We start from the raw sequence: 17,357 nt of genomic DNA, 5'->3' as shown, positions 1-17,357 counted from the left end.
GAACCACTTCCTGCTGTAGATGGGAAGCAACTCAAGCCCAGTGGGGTTCTGAATCTGCAGGTGTCAGGAAGAGGCACTGGTGTTTTATCCATGTGCTCTCCCCTCAAACGTTTGTCCCTGGGGCCAGGAATTGCAGCCAGCTTCAGCAAGCACAAAACTGTTCAGCTCTGTGGTGCTGACCCTCTGCAATTCCCCTTGTTCCCATTGCTTTATCCAAAAAATGGGTAAAAGGGCAAAGCTTCCCAGTGAAATGCCAGGAGAGGAAGGCAGAGCTGATGTCCCAGCCTGTGCTGATTTCATGGCACAACTCATGGACTCCGTGGGCTCCTCTCGCGCCCTGAGGAGCAGCAGGAAGGTGGGAGGTAAAACCCCACTGTCCCCATCCCTGACAGCGCTGGGTTCACACGGAAAAGCTGCGGAGAGCTGAGCCAGGCTGGAGCATCTGCAGGAACGGGAATGGGAAGGGCTGGAGGGGATTTGCCTGCAGGGTTATTTCCATTTCCATTTCCATTTCCATTTCCATTTCCATTTCCATTTCCATTTCCATTTCCATTTCCATTTCCATTTCCATGTGCTGACAAGCTCCTGCAGCCCAGGGCGTGCTGGGCACTGGGGAGCTCTTACTAATAGGAGTAAAGGGCAGAGTAAAGTTAGGTGGAGGTCTGGCCAACCCCCAGACCTCTGCAGGTGTCTGCAAGGCTGAGCTCTCCTGAGCTCCTTTTCCCTTCCAGGAGCTTCCTTTTCCCCTGGAAATGGGAGCAGAGGGAATGGAGCAGGCCTAGTTTCAGGGAGCCTGAAGGAAGTTATGTGGATACCTGAGTTAATGTTGTGAGCAGAGTTCCCAGCAGCAGGAGGAGGTGGAAGAGAGAGGACATTTCCTGGGAAGTTTGAGCCCTGAAGTGCTGCACGTTCCCTGAGCCTGTCCTGAGGGGCAGAGCTCCCAAAAGAGCTCTGGGGAAGGTGAGCCAGGGCTCTGAAGGTGCAGCGTGCCCTGCACCTCATACCTTGGGAAGCAGGGCTCATCTCCAGCTCCTTCTGTCCTCCAGGACTGTGGGAACCTTCATTTGTCACTGCAGAAAGGAGTCTCAATATTTTATGAAAAACGCATTTTACCACAAGACTTTGGTGAATATCAGCATAATTTAGCCGTGATTTAACGGAACCTTTCATTGACTTTTTAAATTATGCCTCTCCATCACCTACCCTGTGGGTTTCCTTGCTTTTCATCTTGCAAATCCCATTACTTATTAATTTCCCCATAATACATAATAGAGGCAGAAAAGCATATAGCATCCCATTCAGCAGTGATTTACAAGTCTCTTAGTTCTGAAGCAACACAAGAAAGAGGAGACATTTTATGAGTTTCCTCTGTGTGTTTTCTTCAGAAAAAAAATGTATAAAGCTGTGGATACAAACCTGGGGCTTCTTTGGCCATGATCTCATAGCTCCAGCTCTTGCAGCTCTGCAGAAGATGCAATCTGGAGGAGATTACAGCAGCACAGCCAGGGCAGAATTAGCAAGGAGATGGTGAGCGAGATTTACCTCATCCTCATTATGATAATGGATGTAATATCCATGGAAATGCTGATGGGCTTTGCTTAGAGAGGAAGAACTGCAGGCAAAGAGCAAACACACAAACCAGCATTATTTGCCCACATTCCCAATCAGGGTTTTGCTGGCATGTTCATCTTTCTACAGGGGGCCCAGGAGGAACTTTGATTCTCTTGGTGTTTGCAGAAAATGACTTGCACATACCATGAATCAGAGGGGCTCATTTCGGAATGTAGAAACTATTACTCATCCTGCTCTGGCATGAATGAGCATCTGGCAGCATAGTCTAAAATTCTGTGAAGACAACAGGAGGCAAAAGGAGAAAAAAAATCGAGCTGGAGTGCACCTCTTGTCAGCTCAGCAGGCAGCAGATGAGAACTGGAAGGAGGCAGCACAAAGACAGATCTGCTGAACTGAGCCTTTATGTGCTTTCTGTTGCCATCCATCCACTCCTTCCAGCTTTCTTTTAGAGCAGGCTGGGGATCCTACAGAATACATGGAGACAAATTCACCCAGTTAACTCTGCTCCAGGCCAGCCTGGGGCCTTGCGTTCCAGAGGTTTTCAGGCTGCAGCAGCCCGAGGAGGCAGTGCTCCTGCTTGGTGCTCTGGGCCCAGGGAGATGGAGCTGGGGGAGTCCTGGGATTTGGCAGATTTGCTCATGTGGGCTTAGACCCCTTTGCTATCAATGGTAATGTCCTGGGGAGGGAGTGTCCCATGTTCCCAGGAATGACACAGGGCAGCACACAGCAGGGTAAGGAAGTGCTTATGACCATTTTTTGAGGGAAAACCCAAATCTGAGTCAGTAGCTGATCACAAAGGGAGCAGTTTCTCACAGCAGAGGGGCTGTGAAGCCAGGGGGAAATAAAGGCTCGTTTCATCTTTCAGGGGTTGTGTTCCCCGATCCTTTACAGGAGCTGTGTTGTCTCTGCTTTCTCAGCTGTGTGCAGAGCTGGGACTGGGACTGAGCAAACCATTGCCAGGGTTCCTTTTCCCGTAAACCAATATCCCAAATCCGTGTGAGCAGGGATGGCAGCCGAGGTCCCCGGAGGAGGCACAGCACCGTCCCCACTTGTCCTGCCACAACCTGCCCTGCTGCCCCTTCCTGAGCATCCGCAGGTGCCACGGAGCTGCTCCGGGATTGCTGAGGAGCCCTGGGGTGTGTGAGGAGCTCTGGGGTGTGTGAGGAGCCCTGGGGTGTCCGAGCAGCCCTGGGGTGTCTGAGCAGCCCCGGGGTGTCCGAGCAGCCCTGGGGTGTCCGAGCAGCCCTGGGGTGTCCGAGCAGCTCTGGGGTGTCCGAGCAGCCCCGGGGTGTGTGGGGAGCCCTGGGGTGTCCGAGCAGCTCTGGGGTGTCCGAGCAGCTCTGGGGTGTGTGGGGAGCCCTGGGGTGTGTGGGGAGCCCTGGGGTGTCCGAGCAGCCCCGGGGTGTCCGAGCAGCTCTGGGGTGTCCGAGCAGCTCCGGGGTGTGTGGGGAGCCCTGGGGTGTGTGGGGAGCCCTGGGGTGTGTGGGGAGCCCTGGGGTGTCTGAGCAGCCCCGGGGTGTCCGAGCAGCTCTGGGGTGTCCGAGCAGCTCCGGGGTGTGTGGGGAGCCCTGGGGTGTGTGGGGAGCCCTGGGGTGTGTGGGGAGCCCTGGGGTGTCCGAGCAGCCCCGGGGTGTGTGGGGAGCCCTGGGGTGTCCGAGCAGCTCCGGGGTGTCCGAGCAGCCCTGGGGTGTGTGGGGAGCCCCGGGGTGTCTGAGCAGCCCTGGGGTGTCCGAGCAGCTCCGGGGTGTCCGAGCAGCCCCATCTGTCCGTGCTGTGCGGGGCTGGGGCACCCGCTGTGTGTGTTTCCCCTCTGGGGAGCAGCGGGGCTGGCAGGGCCGCGTGCCCTGGAATGTTCCGCGCTGCCGGGGCCTGTCGGTGCCGCAGGAATCCGCGCAGGCCGTGGCACGCCGGCCTGGCCGCCGTCTGCGCTCAGCCCCTCCAGGTGCAGGCAGCTGCTGGTGCTGCGCTCACAGTTTAGTGCGACATTTTTCTCATTATTATTATTTCTTGCTGGCCTTCTTTTCTCCCCGCTGTGGTTTTTTTTTTTTTTATTATTATTTTGTTTTTAATGTTTTTTTCCCTGCTGCTTTCCTACAGCCGCTGGTCTCTGCCAGGCTTCCCGGGACAGGCACTCCTACGGGCAAGGGCACATTGTCAAAACAACCCCATTGTTGTATTTTCCCCTCATTCCCTCATCGTGGCAAAACCTCCTTTTCCAAGGGAGTTGTTTCCTCCTGTTCTCTTCCCCCAGGTACTCTGTGGAATTGATTTCTCCTCTTCTTTTACAGATCAGATATTCCAGGAACAATCGAACTCATACTGCTTCTGTCAAACTTAATCTAGGCTACATTAATCTGGAATGTGGCGGGGAACCAGATCCAGAAAACCTGAACTTCCTTTTTTATCGGGGAGCTAATAAAGCAGAAGGATGATGACAGGCTACTGAAATTTAAGCAACGAAGAACAGGAAAGATATTTTATTCAATAGCTGGGATAAAACTTCATGTTCAAGAGATTTCAAGGAGCACAATCAAACAGGGGAGATGAAGGAAAACTGATTTTCTTTTTCCTAAATGGACAGGTCTGGGGGTGGTTTTTAGGTTGTCTCTGTACTTAACAGAGGCACTTAAACGTTTCCTCATCTAAAGCCAGACATGAAGCCAGGAATAGTGTGACTCCTCAAACAGCCGGGGTTACAACCCTTCACCGGGCAGGGCTGGGGCATCTCTGCTCCTCCTCACTGAGACAGAGCTGCTCCAAAGGGCTTTGTGGGACCAGTTTAGGTAGCTGCCTCAGGAGGAGATGAATCACACCTTGCAAGTGCTGATTTCTCTCTCTTATCTCTCAGAGGAGCCTAAGGTGCCTGGTTCAGATCCAGACGTTTACACAGATGAATCACACCCTCAAGGCCATGGAGAAAATAATGAAAATCTGCAAGCCTAGGCCCAAATCTCTGGAGTCATCTTGAATAATTCTATTATTTTACTGAATAGAATGATCCAATGTCTTTAAATTGCTTCATGCTTTACTGGTAGAAAATGAAGATAAATAAATTCTCTCCCAGAACAAAACCCTCGCTTTATTTTTTCCTGATAAGCACAGGCCATGGTGTTCCTTTCAGTATGGCCCTTCCTTAGATGTCCTCTTTTTCCTAAATAAACACTGAATTCATCTCTGTGTGCAGCCTCCAGAGCTCCTCTTGCCTTCCTCTGAGCAGGAATCTCAGAGATTACCAGATCAGAGGCACTTTTAAACCATCTGTGCTTCACTACACGTTTCCAAGGATGTTGATGTTTCCCAAGCCCTCAATGGCTTCTTCAGATTCTCCTGTCCTTTGAAATGCTTGGTTCAAGAGGGAAATTCTAACTCAGAGAACTCTCCTCCCTGTGTGATATAACGATGGAGGTAATACCACGGCAGGGAAAGCTTCACTCTTCCAGCAGGACAACACTCGGTGTGTTGTCCCCTGGGAATTAAAATCCGCAGTGGTGGATGTGTCCTTCCCCCTCCCTTCTTAAATTAATTTGTGGTGGAGTCATTTAGAAACAGGGAAAGGAGGGTAGAAAATGAGAGTATGGAAAATGTGAGTCTGGGAACAGGTCAGGATTGCTGCAGCTCTTCCCATTTCCTCTTTGGTTATTTCTTTGCTTGCTCCCTGTAACTGAATCACCCTGGAAATGCCTCCTGATCTCTCCAAGCAGGGACCATCCGTTTTTTTTAGTGGAGTATTTTGCACAGAAAGTCCAGCTCTGATCGAGTGCTGCACTGGCTGCCATAACAATAAATTCCCATTACCAGAAGCAAGACATATTTTCTTATGCATCCCCTTTACAGAAAGGCATAAACTGAATTTTGACTTCAAAGGAGACATCTTTGTTCAAAACGTAATGCTCAGAAATACTCTGCAGTCAATTATTTGCAATTAGAATGAAAAGAGAAACCCCCTTCCCCAAACCGCCTGTAATTACAAACGATCCTTTCATGAAGTATAAATCCAGTCATTAAGGAGTTTCAAAAGTTTTAATTCAGTGGGCAATTAAAAAGAAGAATGTCGGGTGTTGAGACAGAGAACAATGCCATGGTGTGCTTGGGGTCTGGAGGTATCAATGGCACTTTTAGCAGAAAGATTTTCCTATTGATCCCGGCGGTTTTAGGAGGCAATTCCTCAGCGTGGGATCGTTACCAGCCCTTAACGACGTCTCTGCTCAGCCTCGGCTGCCGCTGGGGTCGATAGGAGCAAACCGAGGGGCAGCCTTGGCCTGGAGCCCCAGAGCTCCTCCCCAAAGAGCTGGCACCAGCACCTGAGCTGGGTCCTGGTGTGGGGCACAGGGCAGGGAAATCCTTGTCCTCCCACAGGATGGGGCCTGAGGGGAGGTGGTGCCAGAGCTTTCCCAGGTGGAAGGTTTAGCTAACAAGTCCTGAGTTACTGAACATAAAAGTGCACAACAAAATCTGAGGGGTGCCTTAATCCCAGGGGAATAATTTTCACCTTTGGACACATCCTCAAGATGGAGCCAGAATGGAAACCGTGGATCTTAATCCTCTCTCCCAGTTTGTGAAGTTGGGAGGCAGGAGTTTTTGGAATTCTCGTATTTTGAAATCGGGACTTAAATATATTGCCTTCATTGCTTGAGGGAGGCCTGTTCCTTTCTAGATATTTATTGTCCTTGGTGATGCCTTCCGTGTGAGTTCCCTGGCAGCTGCTTTGGGAGGAGGTGTGAGGTGGATCCATAAGGTTCACAGATTTTTCCCACCCGTGTGATAGGTATTCGTTGTTTGGCGTCGTGGTTCGGAATCCTGCATCCCGTATTCCTGACAATCTGTGCCCTGCATATGTTCCTGGTGGAGTGGGGAGGTGCCCCTCGCCAGGAATGAACCAGAGAGCTGCGTTTCAGCGTTGTGGGGGCAGAAATGTGCTCAGAGGAGTGATGGTTTTAATTGAGAATACTGAAAATCAAATCCCGCTGAACATCCAGCGGTGATCTGCTCCCACTGAGAGGGAGGGAATCGCACCGGTAGGAAAAGGGACTCAGCAGTTTCATAATGCTTTTTGGGGTCTTGTGCCACTGTCTAAGGGGGTGATGGATGCCAGGTCTGAAAAAATGCTTGGATGAAAAGAGGGAAAGCAGAGCTCTGTGGAGTTTGCATTTCAGCCACCTGATGGAAACACGGAACGCTGCTTTTTATTTGGTTCAGTTACAGATCAAGTCTGAGAAGCCAAATTCAGGGATACTCAGGTGTGTGGCCATGAAGGAGGAGCTGTAATTTTTCCGCCCTGAGATCATGCTCCTGCACTTTTCTGCAGGCACAGCACTAAAAAGAATACTGTTTCTTTTTTTGTTTGCCATTTCAGTGTCATTCAAGGTTTTGTTTTTAGATGCTCCTTCAACCAGAAAGAGCCACGCAGAGTTCCCTCAGCAGTAACTGCCTGTTTTCCCGGGAACAGGGAATATCTGTGTGACTCCAACATGCACAGAGTGTCACCTGTTTCCAAATGGGAGGACAGCATTGGAATCACCTGGAATCTTATTGTCGGGGGTACTGGACTATCCAAGTTTCCAGAACTTCCAATGGAGCTGCCCAATTTCAGAGCATCTGAACACTGCGTGCTCCTTTTCCTGCCTGGTGTGCTCACTGCTGTTTAAAATCGGGATGTCTGGTGCCTCCTGACTGTGTTTTTGGGAAAGCTTCCCTTAAGGTGCGTGACTGATTTGGAGGAAAGTGCCCTAACGGGGCTTAGTTCGAGGAGCGCTCGGAAAGCCCGGCACCTTGTGTAAAATCTCGGTCTTTTCCCCATTTCCCTATTTGGCAATGCAGTTTTCCCAGGTTTTCTGCCTTTCCACCCTCCCCCACTGCCTCTCCCTTTCCCTAGCACAGGTAACCACACATTTTGATGGAGGTTTAATCTCCTTCCTTCCTTCCTTTGCAAACCCACCTCCTCCCTTGCCCCAGGCACTCTGTCAGCTCAAACGCATCGCAAATCAACCTGACAGGGGAGATCTCCCCTTGAGCAACAGCGCTGGGACTTTGCTGCTGCTGATCCTCAGATAGGGAGGGTGGGGTGCATTTTCCACATAAAACCCAGTCGCAGCTAAATGGAAGTAAATTTCCATTCCCCGTTGCCTTTGTTTCAAGCCTGGGCTGTCAGCTAAGTGGATCCACAACGCCAGGAGGATGCACGGGGTGGTGGATGCAGCCAGGTTAGAGCTGCAGGGACAGTCCTGGTGCTGTGTTTGTCACCTTCCCAGGCATTCTTCTGGCATGTTGAGCTGAGGAACTTGGCCTACTTCAAACAGTCGAACAGAACAACCATTACTTGTGATGCCAAATGGAATCTGAGGACGATTCCACTTCAAGAAAGTGGGAAAAATGTCCAAGAGAACAACCTAAAAAGTAATGTAATTTTCTTTTTTACTTCTTTCTCCATGTTAGAAGCATGGAGAAGTCGGAAATGTGCTGCTGAGTCCTGCCAGAAACACAAACCAGGGCAGCTCTCTGGTTCTGCTGGACCTAAATCAGCAGTTGCACTGACCTGGGACAAAGCTCATCCTCTGTCTGGGACAAAGGGCTCGTCCTCTGTTCAAGAAAAAAAACCCACATCTCCCTAAATTTTATAGGTACAATACTGTGACTATTGCAAAGGGAGAAGCTAAGAACTGGCCCTAGCTTGTGCTGCTTTTCCAGGACTTTTCAGGCTGGTGGGAGGAGGCAGCTCCTGGATTCTCATGAGAACGGAGCAGACGCAGCAGGAAAATGTGAGCATCGACTTCCTGTCCTTAGAAGTGTGGCTTTTACCCTTCAGCTGGTGAGAGTCTGCAGATCTATTTGCTAACTCAGCTGTAGTCAGAGAAACCCCTCTGATTCTGTGCTTGAGAACACAAAATGGTTTGTTTTTCAAGACATATCACCAGCAATGCATGGCTTCAGAAGAAATCACTCCTGTCGGTAGCAACAAAACAGTTCAGAGACAGAAACAAGAGGGAGAGAGACAGAAAGGGAGAGGAGGCCACTCTTGATCAGGCTCTGGTGATAAACAGCTCTGTGTGAGTGTTTGAACGTCGAGCAGCCGGAGCAGGCATTGCAAAATCCGCTGCTGATTCCGTGACTTCGGGAGGCAGAGTGACTCCGAGTGCATAACCCCGCTGCCACTCGGGGAAGTGGAGCTGCTCCCATTATCTGGATTCAGCCAGAAGCTGAGCACTTGCCATGGTTGATTTATGAGTTTTATAAAATGCACAGTCTTTAATGTTCAGTGCTTGGAGCACACTGTAATTTTAGCTGCATTATTACAGTTGGTGACCAATGTATGAATTATCTTCAAAGGCTTGGGGTTCCTCTGAGCAAGCTTCCCATTCCAATGACCAAGTCAGAGGAGTCTGGGAAGGTCTGTTCTTTCAAGGAAAGACGTGTCACAGGCTGAATGTGCAGGAATGTTCTGGAAACACATTCAGCAGAAGCCCTGGAGAAAGCACAGGGGTAATTAGCTTGCACAGAACTGTGATCAGTACAACTCACAGCACATCATTTTAATGTCTTAGAAACGAGTTACTAGTCCCAAATCCTGGAGTGGAAGCTGCTGGAAGAGCATTCACCACCAGTCTTTGCTGAACTCCCTGGACTGTGGGGGCTGAACTTGCAGCCCAGTGCAGGGGTCAGCCCGAGCCAGCACAAGGACACTGGTGCTCCTCGTCCCTGCCTGGCCTCTCCTCCAGCACACTTCGCCTCCAGGAAGTGTCGCAGGGAAAGCCATTCCCACCAGAACGACTGCATTTGAACTCATTTTTGGAAATTGTCTGGGCACAGCCTCCCGTAGAAATGAGATGGCACAGAACTGATTAAATAATGTTTATGCAAATACAAAAGTTGTCAGGGCGTTGTTTTCTGAGGCTTCAAGATCCAGCTTGTCAGAGGCTCCTGGCCCAGTGTCAGGTTTCCTGAGCTAGCTGAGCCAGTAGGAGCTTGATTTGGGGTGGGCAATTGCCTGAGCCCTGCAGAAATCCTTCCCCAGTGCATCTTCTTCTGACCTCAGCCATGGTGGGGCCTCCAGGCTCCCCTCCCACAGCTCCTCCTGTGCTGCTGCCTCCTCAGGAGTGCCCTGGTGACATCCTCACGTCCCCCTCTCACCTCCCCTGTTCCTGCGGGCCCCGGGGTGCTCAGACACTGAGGAACAGCTGCCCCGCTTTGGTGTCACAGCACTTTGGCCCACCCCGTGCTCAGGTTGAGTTGCTGGAGGAATATTGGCATTGTTGGAGCTGGGATAATCAGGAAATTACTGACAGCTGTTTGCAAGAGCCCTGGGATGTGCAGAGTCCTGCACAGAGGGCTTCAGAGGCTTCTAGAGAATGGGGCGATACCAGGAATAGTTTCCAAAGATATTTCTAACTGGGTGAAAGATGTTGGGTTGAATCTTAGTGAAAATATTAACAAATATTACCAAATCCTGCCAGAACACCTCTGTCACAGCCCAGTGCTTTCCCCCATTCCGTGTTCTTTCGTCCATGGGGCGTTTTGGACTTGCAGGCAGGTGACTCCCAGTTCACAAACAGCACGAGGGCCATGGATGCCATTACTCATCAGAGGAAATATTTGTGCAACTGCTCAGATCTGAGCATGTATTTGCCTGTGTTTTTGTGCTGCTTTGTCTGGATACTCTTTTCAACATGAGTCCATTTGTGCAAGGGCTGCAGGAGAGGTTTGGGAGATGCTGGGACTCGTGGGGGCCATTGGAACCCATTCCAAGCCTTCACTTGAACAAATGTTTGCAGATCCTTTCCTGCAGTGTTTACCCAGTCCTGACCTAAGCTTCATTAGCTCAGCAGATTCATTTCCCTGCTCCCATACCTCGCTGGCCAGCTGGCACCACGGGATATTTTCGTGTGGCGTTTTCCAGGGGACCCTGGGGAAATTCAGTCACTGGCTGATAAGAAACAGAGAGTATAAAAATCGCATGGTGTTGTCTGTGCTGATGAGCCCCTCACTGAGGGTGACTTCTCCTGGTGCTTCTGCCAAGAGCAGTTGGCTCCTTTTGAAATGCAGTTTGAATTTACGGGACTGAGTCAACCTCTGTATGTTTATGTGGATTTTATTTTACATCTAATCCATTGCCAGTGGTGTAACAGACCTGGAGAGACATCAGTGTGATCAGAGAGACACTGGCAATGTCACTGTGACAAATGGGGGGGGGGGGGGTTTGTACAACTCAGAGGGATAAAAAGCAGCTCCTGCAAGTGAAAGGGTCATTGGGGAGCACCCTGTGGGGCCATAAAGGGAATTAAACAGCAGCGAGCTGCTCTCCTGCATCGTCCAGAGATCAGAGTTGGGTATTTCTGGTGCCACCTGGAAAACACAAATATGGAATTATCTCCAGAGCTGCTTTTTGCCATTTCTCAGTGGCTTTGCCTGAGGTGGCCCGTGGTGAGGCAGGATGGCCCAGGGATGGGAGCTGAGCTCACCACACCTCAGTGGCACAAATCCAGAGCCTCCTGCAGTGCTGCTGCTGGGTCTGGGTTTGCCATGCTGAGGATGAGATCAGAATATTCCTGATGCCAGAACAGATAATGGCATGGAATGGAGTCTGAATGTACCGAGGTTCTGAGGGATGGGCTCACCCACAAAACCCCAAATATCCCTTCCACGAGTGGATCTCCTGTAAACCCATTTAGCAGCAGAGGAGTGGGATTGATCTGCTCAATCTTTATATGTTTTTACTGCTCTGAGTAGCACTTCTGTGATGCCAGGAGCATTTTATCTCACAGTTGTTCTATGAAATGAAAAACGTGCATTTCAGGTGACTATTTGAATTAGTTTAGAACTGGATAAATCAGGAAAGAGGAGCGTAGTTTGCATTGTCATTTATAGCTGTTTTTTACATGAACCATGATGGTTTTGGCCAGTAATGGAAACAGAAATAAATTCCAGAATGCGTTATTTTGTGCGAATAAGTGCAGGTTAAACTCCTCAGTAGGAATCAGAGTACAGGATTTAGCTGGGATGGTGCTGAATCTCTGCCTGGATTTGAATCTCTCGTCATCTCTTCCCACTCGGTTCAGGTTTAGGCTTCCGGCTTTGGCCCCTGTCTGCCTTCCAAAATCCCTTTCATCTCCTGGAATCGGGAGCCTCATCGCTCCGGGTGCTTTAATTAAGTGAAATGAAAGGCGATGATTTCCATAAATAGAAGAACTTCCAAGAGCAGCCCCGGGCCCAGCCCGGCCACCCACCCCGAGGTGCCCCGGGAAGCCACGCGGCACATCCCGGTTCCCGCAGCTGGGAGCCGAGCGGGGCTTGAACTTTATCCCCGGAGATGCTGCTGATAGGGAAACGGCAGCCGGAGCGTTCGGAGCGCTGCCAGGGTGACACAGACCGGGAGGACGGGGAGCTTTGATCTCCCCGAAGCCGAGGAGAGGAGATTCCCCCAGGCCGGCTCCGGCGCTCCCGGGCGGGGATGCTGGGTGCAGACAGACCCCTAGTGGAGTGCCAGCAGCTCCCCGAGCCGCGCTCCTTCCCGTTCGTATTCATTTATTTGTTTATTTTAAGGAAGAGAAAGCGGGATCTGAGTGCTGATCCTTATCTGCCCGCTGCTTTCCTTTGGTCCTGACTCGCCTCGAGCTCTTCTGGAGCTTCATCGTGGGAACACCGCGCTGAAATTCGGGGGAGATTTTCATAGGAATACAGATTCCCCTTCTGGAAACCTGGTGTAACTCGGCATTGCCACTGAAATGCAGTTGTGCAAACCCACAGTTTCATCTGTGCTGAGGAAGGGAGGTTAAAAATTGCTTAAAACAGAGAGAAATGGGATCGTTTGGGAGACAGCAGAGCGGTGAGATAATTCCAGAGGGAGTGCTCACCAGGAACTGTCCAGCAAAAGGCAACAGGAGAAGCTTCTTGTTCAGTTTGGTTGCCCCTGGTTCTGTCCTACCCAGCACATCTGTCCCCACAAAAGGACACCAAGACTTCTCTAAGTGGAAAAATCCGATTTTCACATCAGCAGCTCTGAAGTCCCAGTGTGAGGGTGGGAATTTGGGCAGCCAGCAGAGCATCCCTGGCTTCTTCCAAGCTGCCAAATTAAACGGTGCCACCTCTGCTGCCCCGGGCCCACCCTGGCTGTCCTTGGCACAGCAGAGTTTGCCCTCAGAGCCCAGAATCCAGAGCCCTTTGTTGATGGTGCTGAAGGCAATAACCGAATCTGGGAGAGGGTGCTCCATCCTCATAATGCAGAATCCCAGATCCTTTCACCCCCATGCTGTGGGATGTTTTCTAAGCTGGCACCTGGTTTGAACAGGGAGAAGTCCCAGATCTGGAGGGATTCACTGAGGTTGTCTCAGGGAAAGGGAGAAAAGCATTAACAGGATAAATCAAGCTCAGCGATGTGAAATCAGGGCTGCAATTAAAGCATTGTGGCAGCATCAAAATTCTGAACTTAAGACAAAATCAAAGCAGTTGGTAGCACAATTCCAGGACATTTATTTTGTTGCCAGTGGTTATTCCTTTGTGCATTTTTCTTCAGTGAATTGAATCACAACTAATTGCACAGTAATCACCCGGGCCCCAAGTTCAGATAATGTTGTCTTCCTAATACTTTGTAGAAATGCTGAATCCATTAACTATCTTCAAATGAGATTATTTTTTTTAATTAGCAGGATCTTAGCAAGCCATTACAAACACCATTGGTGCTGCCACACAGAACTTTTCCTGTTTGCTTAACACCGGAAGGGGAAAATTATTTTCAATCAGTTCAAGTGCTGGCAGAGTTTGCAGATTTGCTGTTAAAGTCTGAAAATAAACAGAATTTTCTGACAGGTGAACAGGCCTGTCTTTGCTCAATTCCTGATTTCCTTCCTGGTGTTTTCAAGAGGCACCAAGTTCCTTGCTGGTATCTATTGATTTGTCTCAGCAAGCTTTAAGTGCAGGGAAACTTTTTCATTGCAGACCTGCCTTGGCTTTCCCCAAGAGCCAGCGTGGCACCATTCAGCTGGACTTTATTTGCTCCTGAAAATCTCCCTCTTTCCAGAATTCTTGATGAGCCACATCAACATTTCCTTCGGGTGCCACCAAATTGCAGGCTCAGCCCATCAGCCAGCAAAGGGATGTGAGCCCTGCCCTCCCCATCCCACCCCAGGGAGAGACACTGGAATTTATCTCTATGGCAACTCCAAAGTGCTGGCACGGTAGCCAAAAACCAGGGAATGGGGAGCTGCAGGCAGGGTGGAATCAGTGGATGAGGAATAAACAAAATACTGCACTGATGTGTTGTAGAAGAATGGATTTATAGGTTATGACATTCCTAAAATATCTTTATTTAATAATGAAAACTTCATTATCCAGCCCTCTGCCAAAGTGTTGCCATGGGCCTGCTGCAGGTCCCTGGGAAGATCTTTCATCTTGACAGAAGTTCTAAATTACAGCATTAGAGCTCTGATGGAGAGGAAGTTATGGCCTGCCCTGCCTGTCCAGGGAAATGAGGCACACGCTGCTGGCAGAGGGTTATTGAAGCCTAATCACTGGCAATATTAAAAACCAAGTAGCACGAAAGTTTTTTTCTGTCTGAGCACTGGGGATAAATTAAGTGATAAACCTTGAGTGTTTACCGGAGTTTTATTATTTTATTAAAAAGTAATTCATCTTTATTACAGCCGAGGCTATTATGTTTCACATCGTTAAGGAAGCAACGCGTGGAGACCCTAAAGCTGATTTTGAGCTGCAGCTATGAGAACACAGTGCTCTGTTTGTATCACAGGTGCTGGAGCATCCTCCAGAGCTGACCTCCAGAACGGTTCTGGCTGGGAGGTTTCAGAGCTGCTGAGGTCAATCCAGGCTGTGCTCAGCTCGCAGCTCTGTGTGCTGGGGTTCCTGGCTTGGTGTCCATCCTGGCGTCCAGGGGTGCCCAGGCCATTGTTTGGATCAGATCCATGATCCCAGGCAGGGAGGTGCAGTCCCAGCTGGGCTTCCCCCCCAGCCACTCAAAGCCAGTGGTTAAATCACTGAGAGAAAATTCCCACCTGGACTCCTCAGTGACCCAGACATGCAGCGTGGCTGGGAAAATCCATTTATTCCTTAGTTCCTGTGGCTTTGTGAGAGTCCTCCTGCCACAGGCTGGGGTTGGCTTTGCATTTTGGGGTCGGGCAGAGCCAAACCCACGAGTCCCACCCCAATCCGAGCGGAGCACGAGCTGCTCTGCAGGGAGCTGCAGGAAACCCTGCCAGACGTGGATTTGTGGGTGCATGGAACCACCTGGAGCTGGAGAAGCTCCTTTAGGTGCCTGTGCAGGAAGGGAGGACAGGGGATGTTCAGAGGGATGATTTAAAAGCAAATCTGTTGGCTCTGGGGCTTGTGTACATTCAGGTAAATGAGCTTCAGCCAATTTACTTAAAACTATCCAGGTAAAACCGCTTGTGTAAATGACTGGAATGAATTTAATACCACTTAAACATATTAATATAAATATTAGTATGTTAAATATTATAATATATTAACTTTATCCCTACGCAGACAGCTTCTGAACGTAGAACAAATACTTTTTAATCCACTTTGAGGATGTCCAGGCTGAGAATTTCAGCTCTGTTAAACCACAGCAGTGGTGCCACAGCAAATGCCAGGATAATTCCGTTGACTTTCTTCACTTTTGTTACGTTATTCCCATTTCTGACAACCCTGCTCAGAAGCAAACTTGGACACCCAGAGAAAGAGCCAGGGGTGTCCTGTGGGAGTGGGCCAGGACATGCTGGGGGTGTTTTTGGTGAGATCACTTCTGTCCCCCCAAGAAATACCAGTGGCAGGGGGGGATCAGCCTCAGAATCAGCTGCACAGTTTGTGCAGCCCAGGGGAACAGAGCTGCCAGGAATGCCCCGCTCAGGCTTTTCAAACACACAACAATATCCCCACAATGAAATCCAAATGCAGAGAAAGGAACAGGCTGCTCCCAGTGTCTGCTTAATCAATGGGCTGTGGAGAGACTGAGGTGATAAACTGACTGTGCCCAGGGCTAATTTTATGCAATATAATATGTTCATAGGATTAGTCTATTTAAAAATAATTTTAATCAAACTTTTTAAAATGCAAAGCCGTTCTGCACTACTCATTTTCAATATATGCCTTAAAACAGATGAGGAAGGCAGAACCAGATCCTTATTATCCATGCATAATTTAAACAATATCATCAACCCACTATTGATTGCTGACTAATGTCCTTATTAATTAATAGATATCTTTGCGTTAAATACATTTTTCAGAGCTGTTCTGGGACCATTTCATAAGATAAATGGGGAGTTGCAGCTCAGTACTTTGTCACTGAACGCAGAGGTTTTATCAGAAAGGCTCCTTGTTTGCGAGGAGGACTCGGGACAGCGAAGGAGAGGAACTCTGTCCTCGGAGTGCTGAACCTGGCGTGCATTTCACAGGGATCTGCCAGCCTCCCCTCCATCAGGGTTTGATCCACACCTGCCTGCTCAGAAATAGGGGCTCCTTTCACAGGAGCCACCTGCTCTTCTGTTATTTCCCTGCTGCCATTGGGGACTGGGTTAAACTGGGTTAAACTGGGTTAAACTGGGCAGGGAGGGCAGGGGAAGGCAGAGGCAGAGCAGGTGCACATGAAATGTGACATCAGATCAAACAACCCCTGGGGTAACTGAGCAGAGACTCAGCCACACTCCTGGGATCCATTTCCATCCTGCCCTGCCCCACTCAGCCTCTGGAATGAGCGGGAATGATTCCTAGGGCTGTGGCAAGGGTGTTGGAAAGGGTGCTGGGGTTTTATTTTACACCACTGAGGATCAGTCTGTACCTATTTAGAACAAATAGATGTGCACATGAAAAGAATTACCCCTATTATTACCCAAGGATGCAGTGGGAGTACCAGGGGAACGGCTGAAGTAACAAAACTTGACACCAGTGATAATAAAAGAGGGAACTAAAGCAAAGAGATCACCCCAGTCTGCCGGGTTTCGAGTGCTTAATCAAAACTGACTTCTACTACTGCAGCTGCAAAAGAAATGTTTCAGGCCTGCCATTAATTTCCATACAATAACCCTCTAATGGGGGAGTTGCCGGGAGAGGAGGGCGATCAATCTGCTCTAATGACACACCAGAGACTCGGGGAAAATGCAAACTTGGAGCAATTTCATGGCAGGTGCAACCTTGGAAAGTACGGCCATTTTTCTGAGTTAATTTGTTCCCCTGATATGTTTGAAATCCATATTTGTATTTTAAAGGTCTAAAATGTGGGATGATTAAAAAATATAAGCAGATTTCTGTAAGCTTTTCAAGTGGGGTAGGTGATACATTAATGCCCCTCCTCAGAGCGAGGACAGCTGGATGTCTTTTATCATGTGTTGCCAAAAAAGAAGGGAATAGGATTGTTTATTCCAGCATTCCCTTTTTGTCTTTAGCCTTCCCACTTCCCTCCCCAGCCTGGTGCTCATTTGTCTCCCAGCTGAATTGATCCCTAATACTGTAGGAAGTAATAATAGTAATAATCATGGTAACTGCTGGCAGTAATAGTTATTATTCTTATTATTGTTAGCACTTACAGTGCTCTGTAATGATAATGATTATTATTGCTACAAGTTTTAAAACACATTATAAATGAGTTAACTCAGTTCCTGCTACGCTTTGGGTGCTGGCAGCTCTCACACATCTGAAAATTACAGCTGCAAATCGTAACAGGAATGACCAACCTGACCTGGGAACAGGCACCGAGCTCATTTCACTCCGGGTCTCGTCCTCAGTGAACGTTTTGGTAAAATCTGTGGGATTTTGCACTGTCACAGTGGGTGAGGCAGCTTTGGGGTGAA

The 17,357-nt window shown here is 49.3% G+C and overlaps 1 long non-coding RNA gene across 1 annotated transcript in view; it reads left to right on the top strand.

Moving 5' to 3' along the window:
* LOC138098955 (uncharacterized) overlaps positions 1-4,595 on the top strand; it is a 39,163-nt gene extending 34,568 nt beyond the window's left edge. The window contains exon 3 of the long non-coding RNA XR_011146667.1: positions 3,861-4,595. This is a non-coding gene — a long non-coding RNA (uncharacterized lncRNA). The remainder of the gene's footprint in view (positions 1-3,860) is intronic.
* Positions 4,596-17,357: the final 12,762 nt, after the last annotated feature.

Source organism: Aphelocoma coerulescens, chromosome 26, assembly GCF_041296385.1.
Source record: "Aphelocoma coerulescens isolate FSJ_1873_10779 chromosome 26, UR_Acoe_1.0, whole genome shotgun sequence".
NCBI classification, from domain to species: Eukaryota; Metazoa; Chordata; class Aves; order Passeriformes; family Corvidae; genus Aphelocoma; species Aphelocoma coerulescens.
This window is presented reverse-complemented; position numbering and strand designations above follow the sequence as displayed.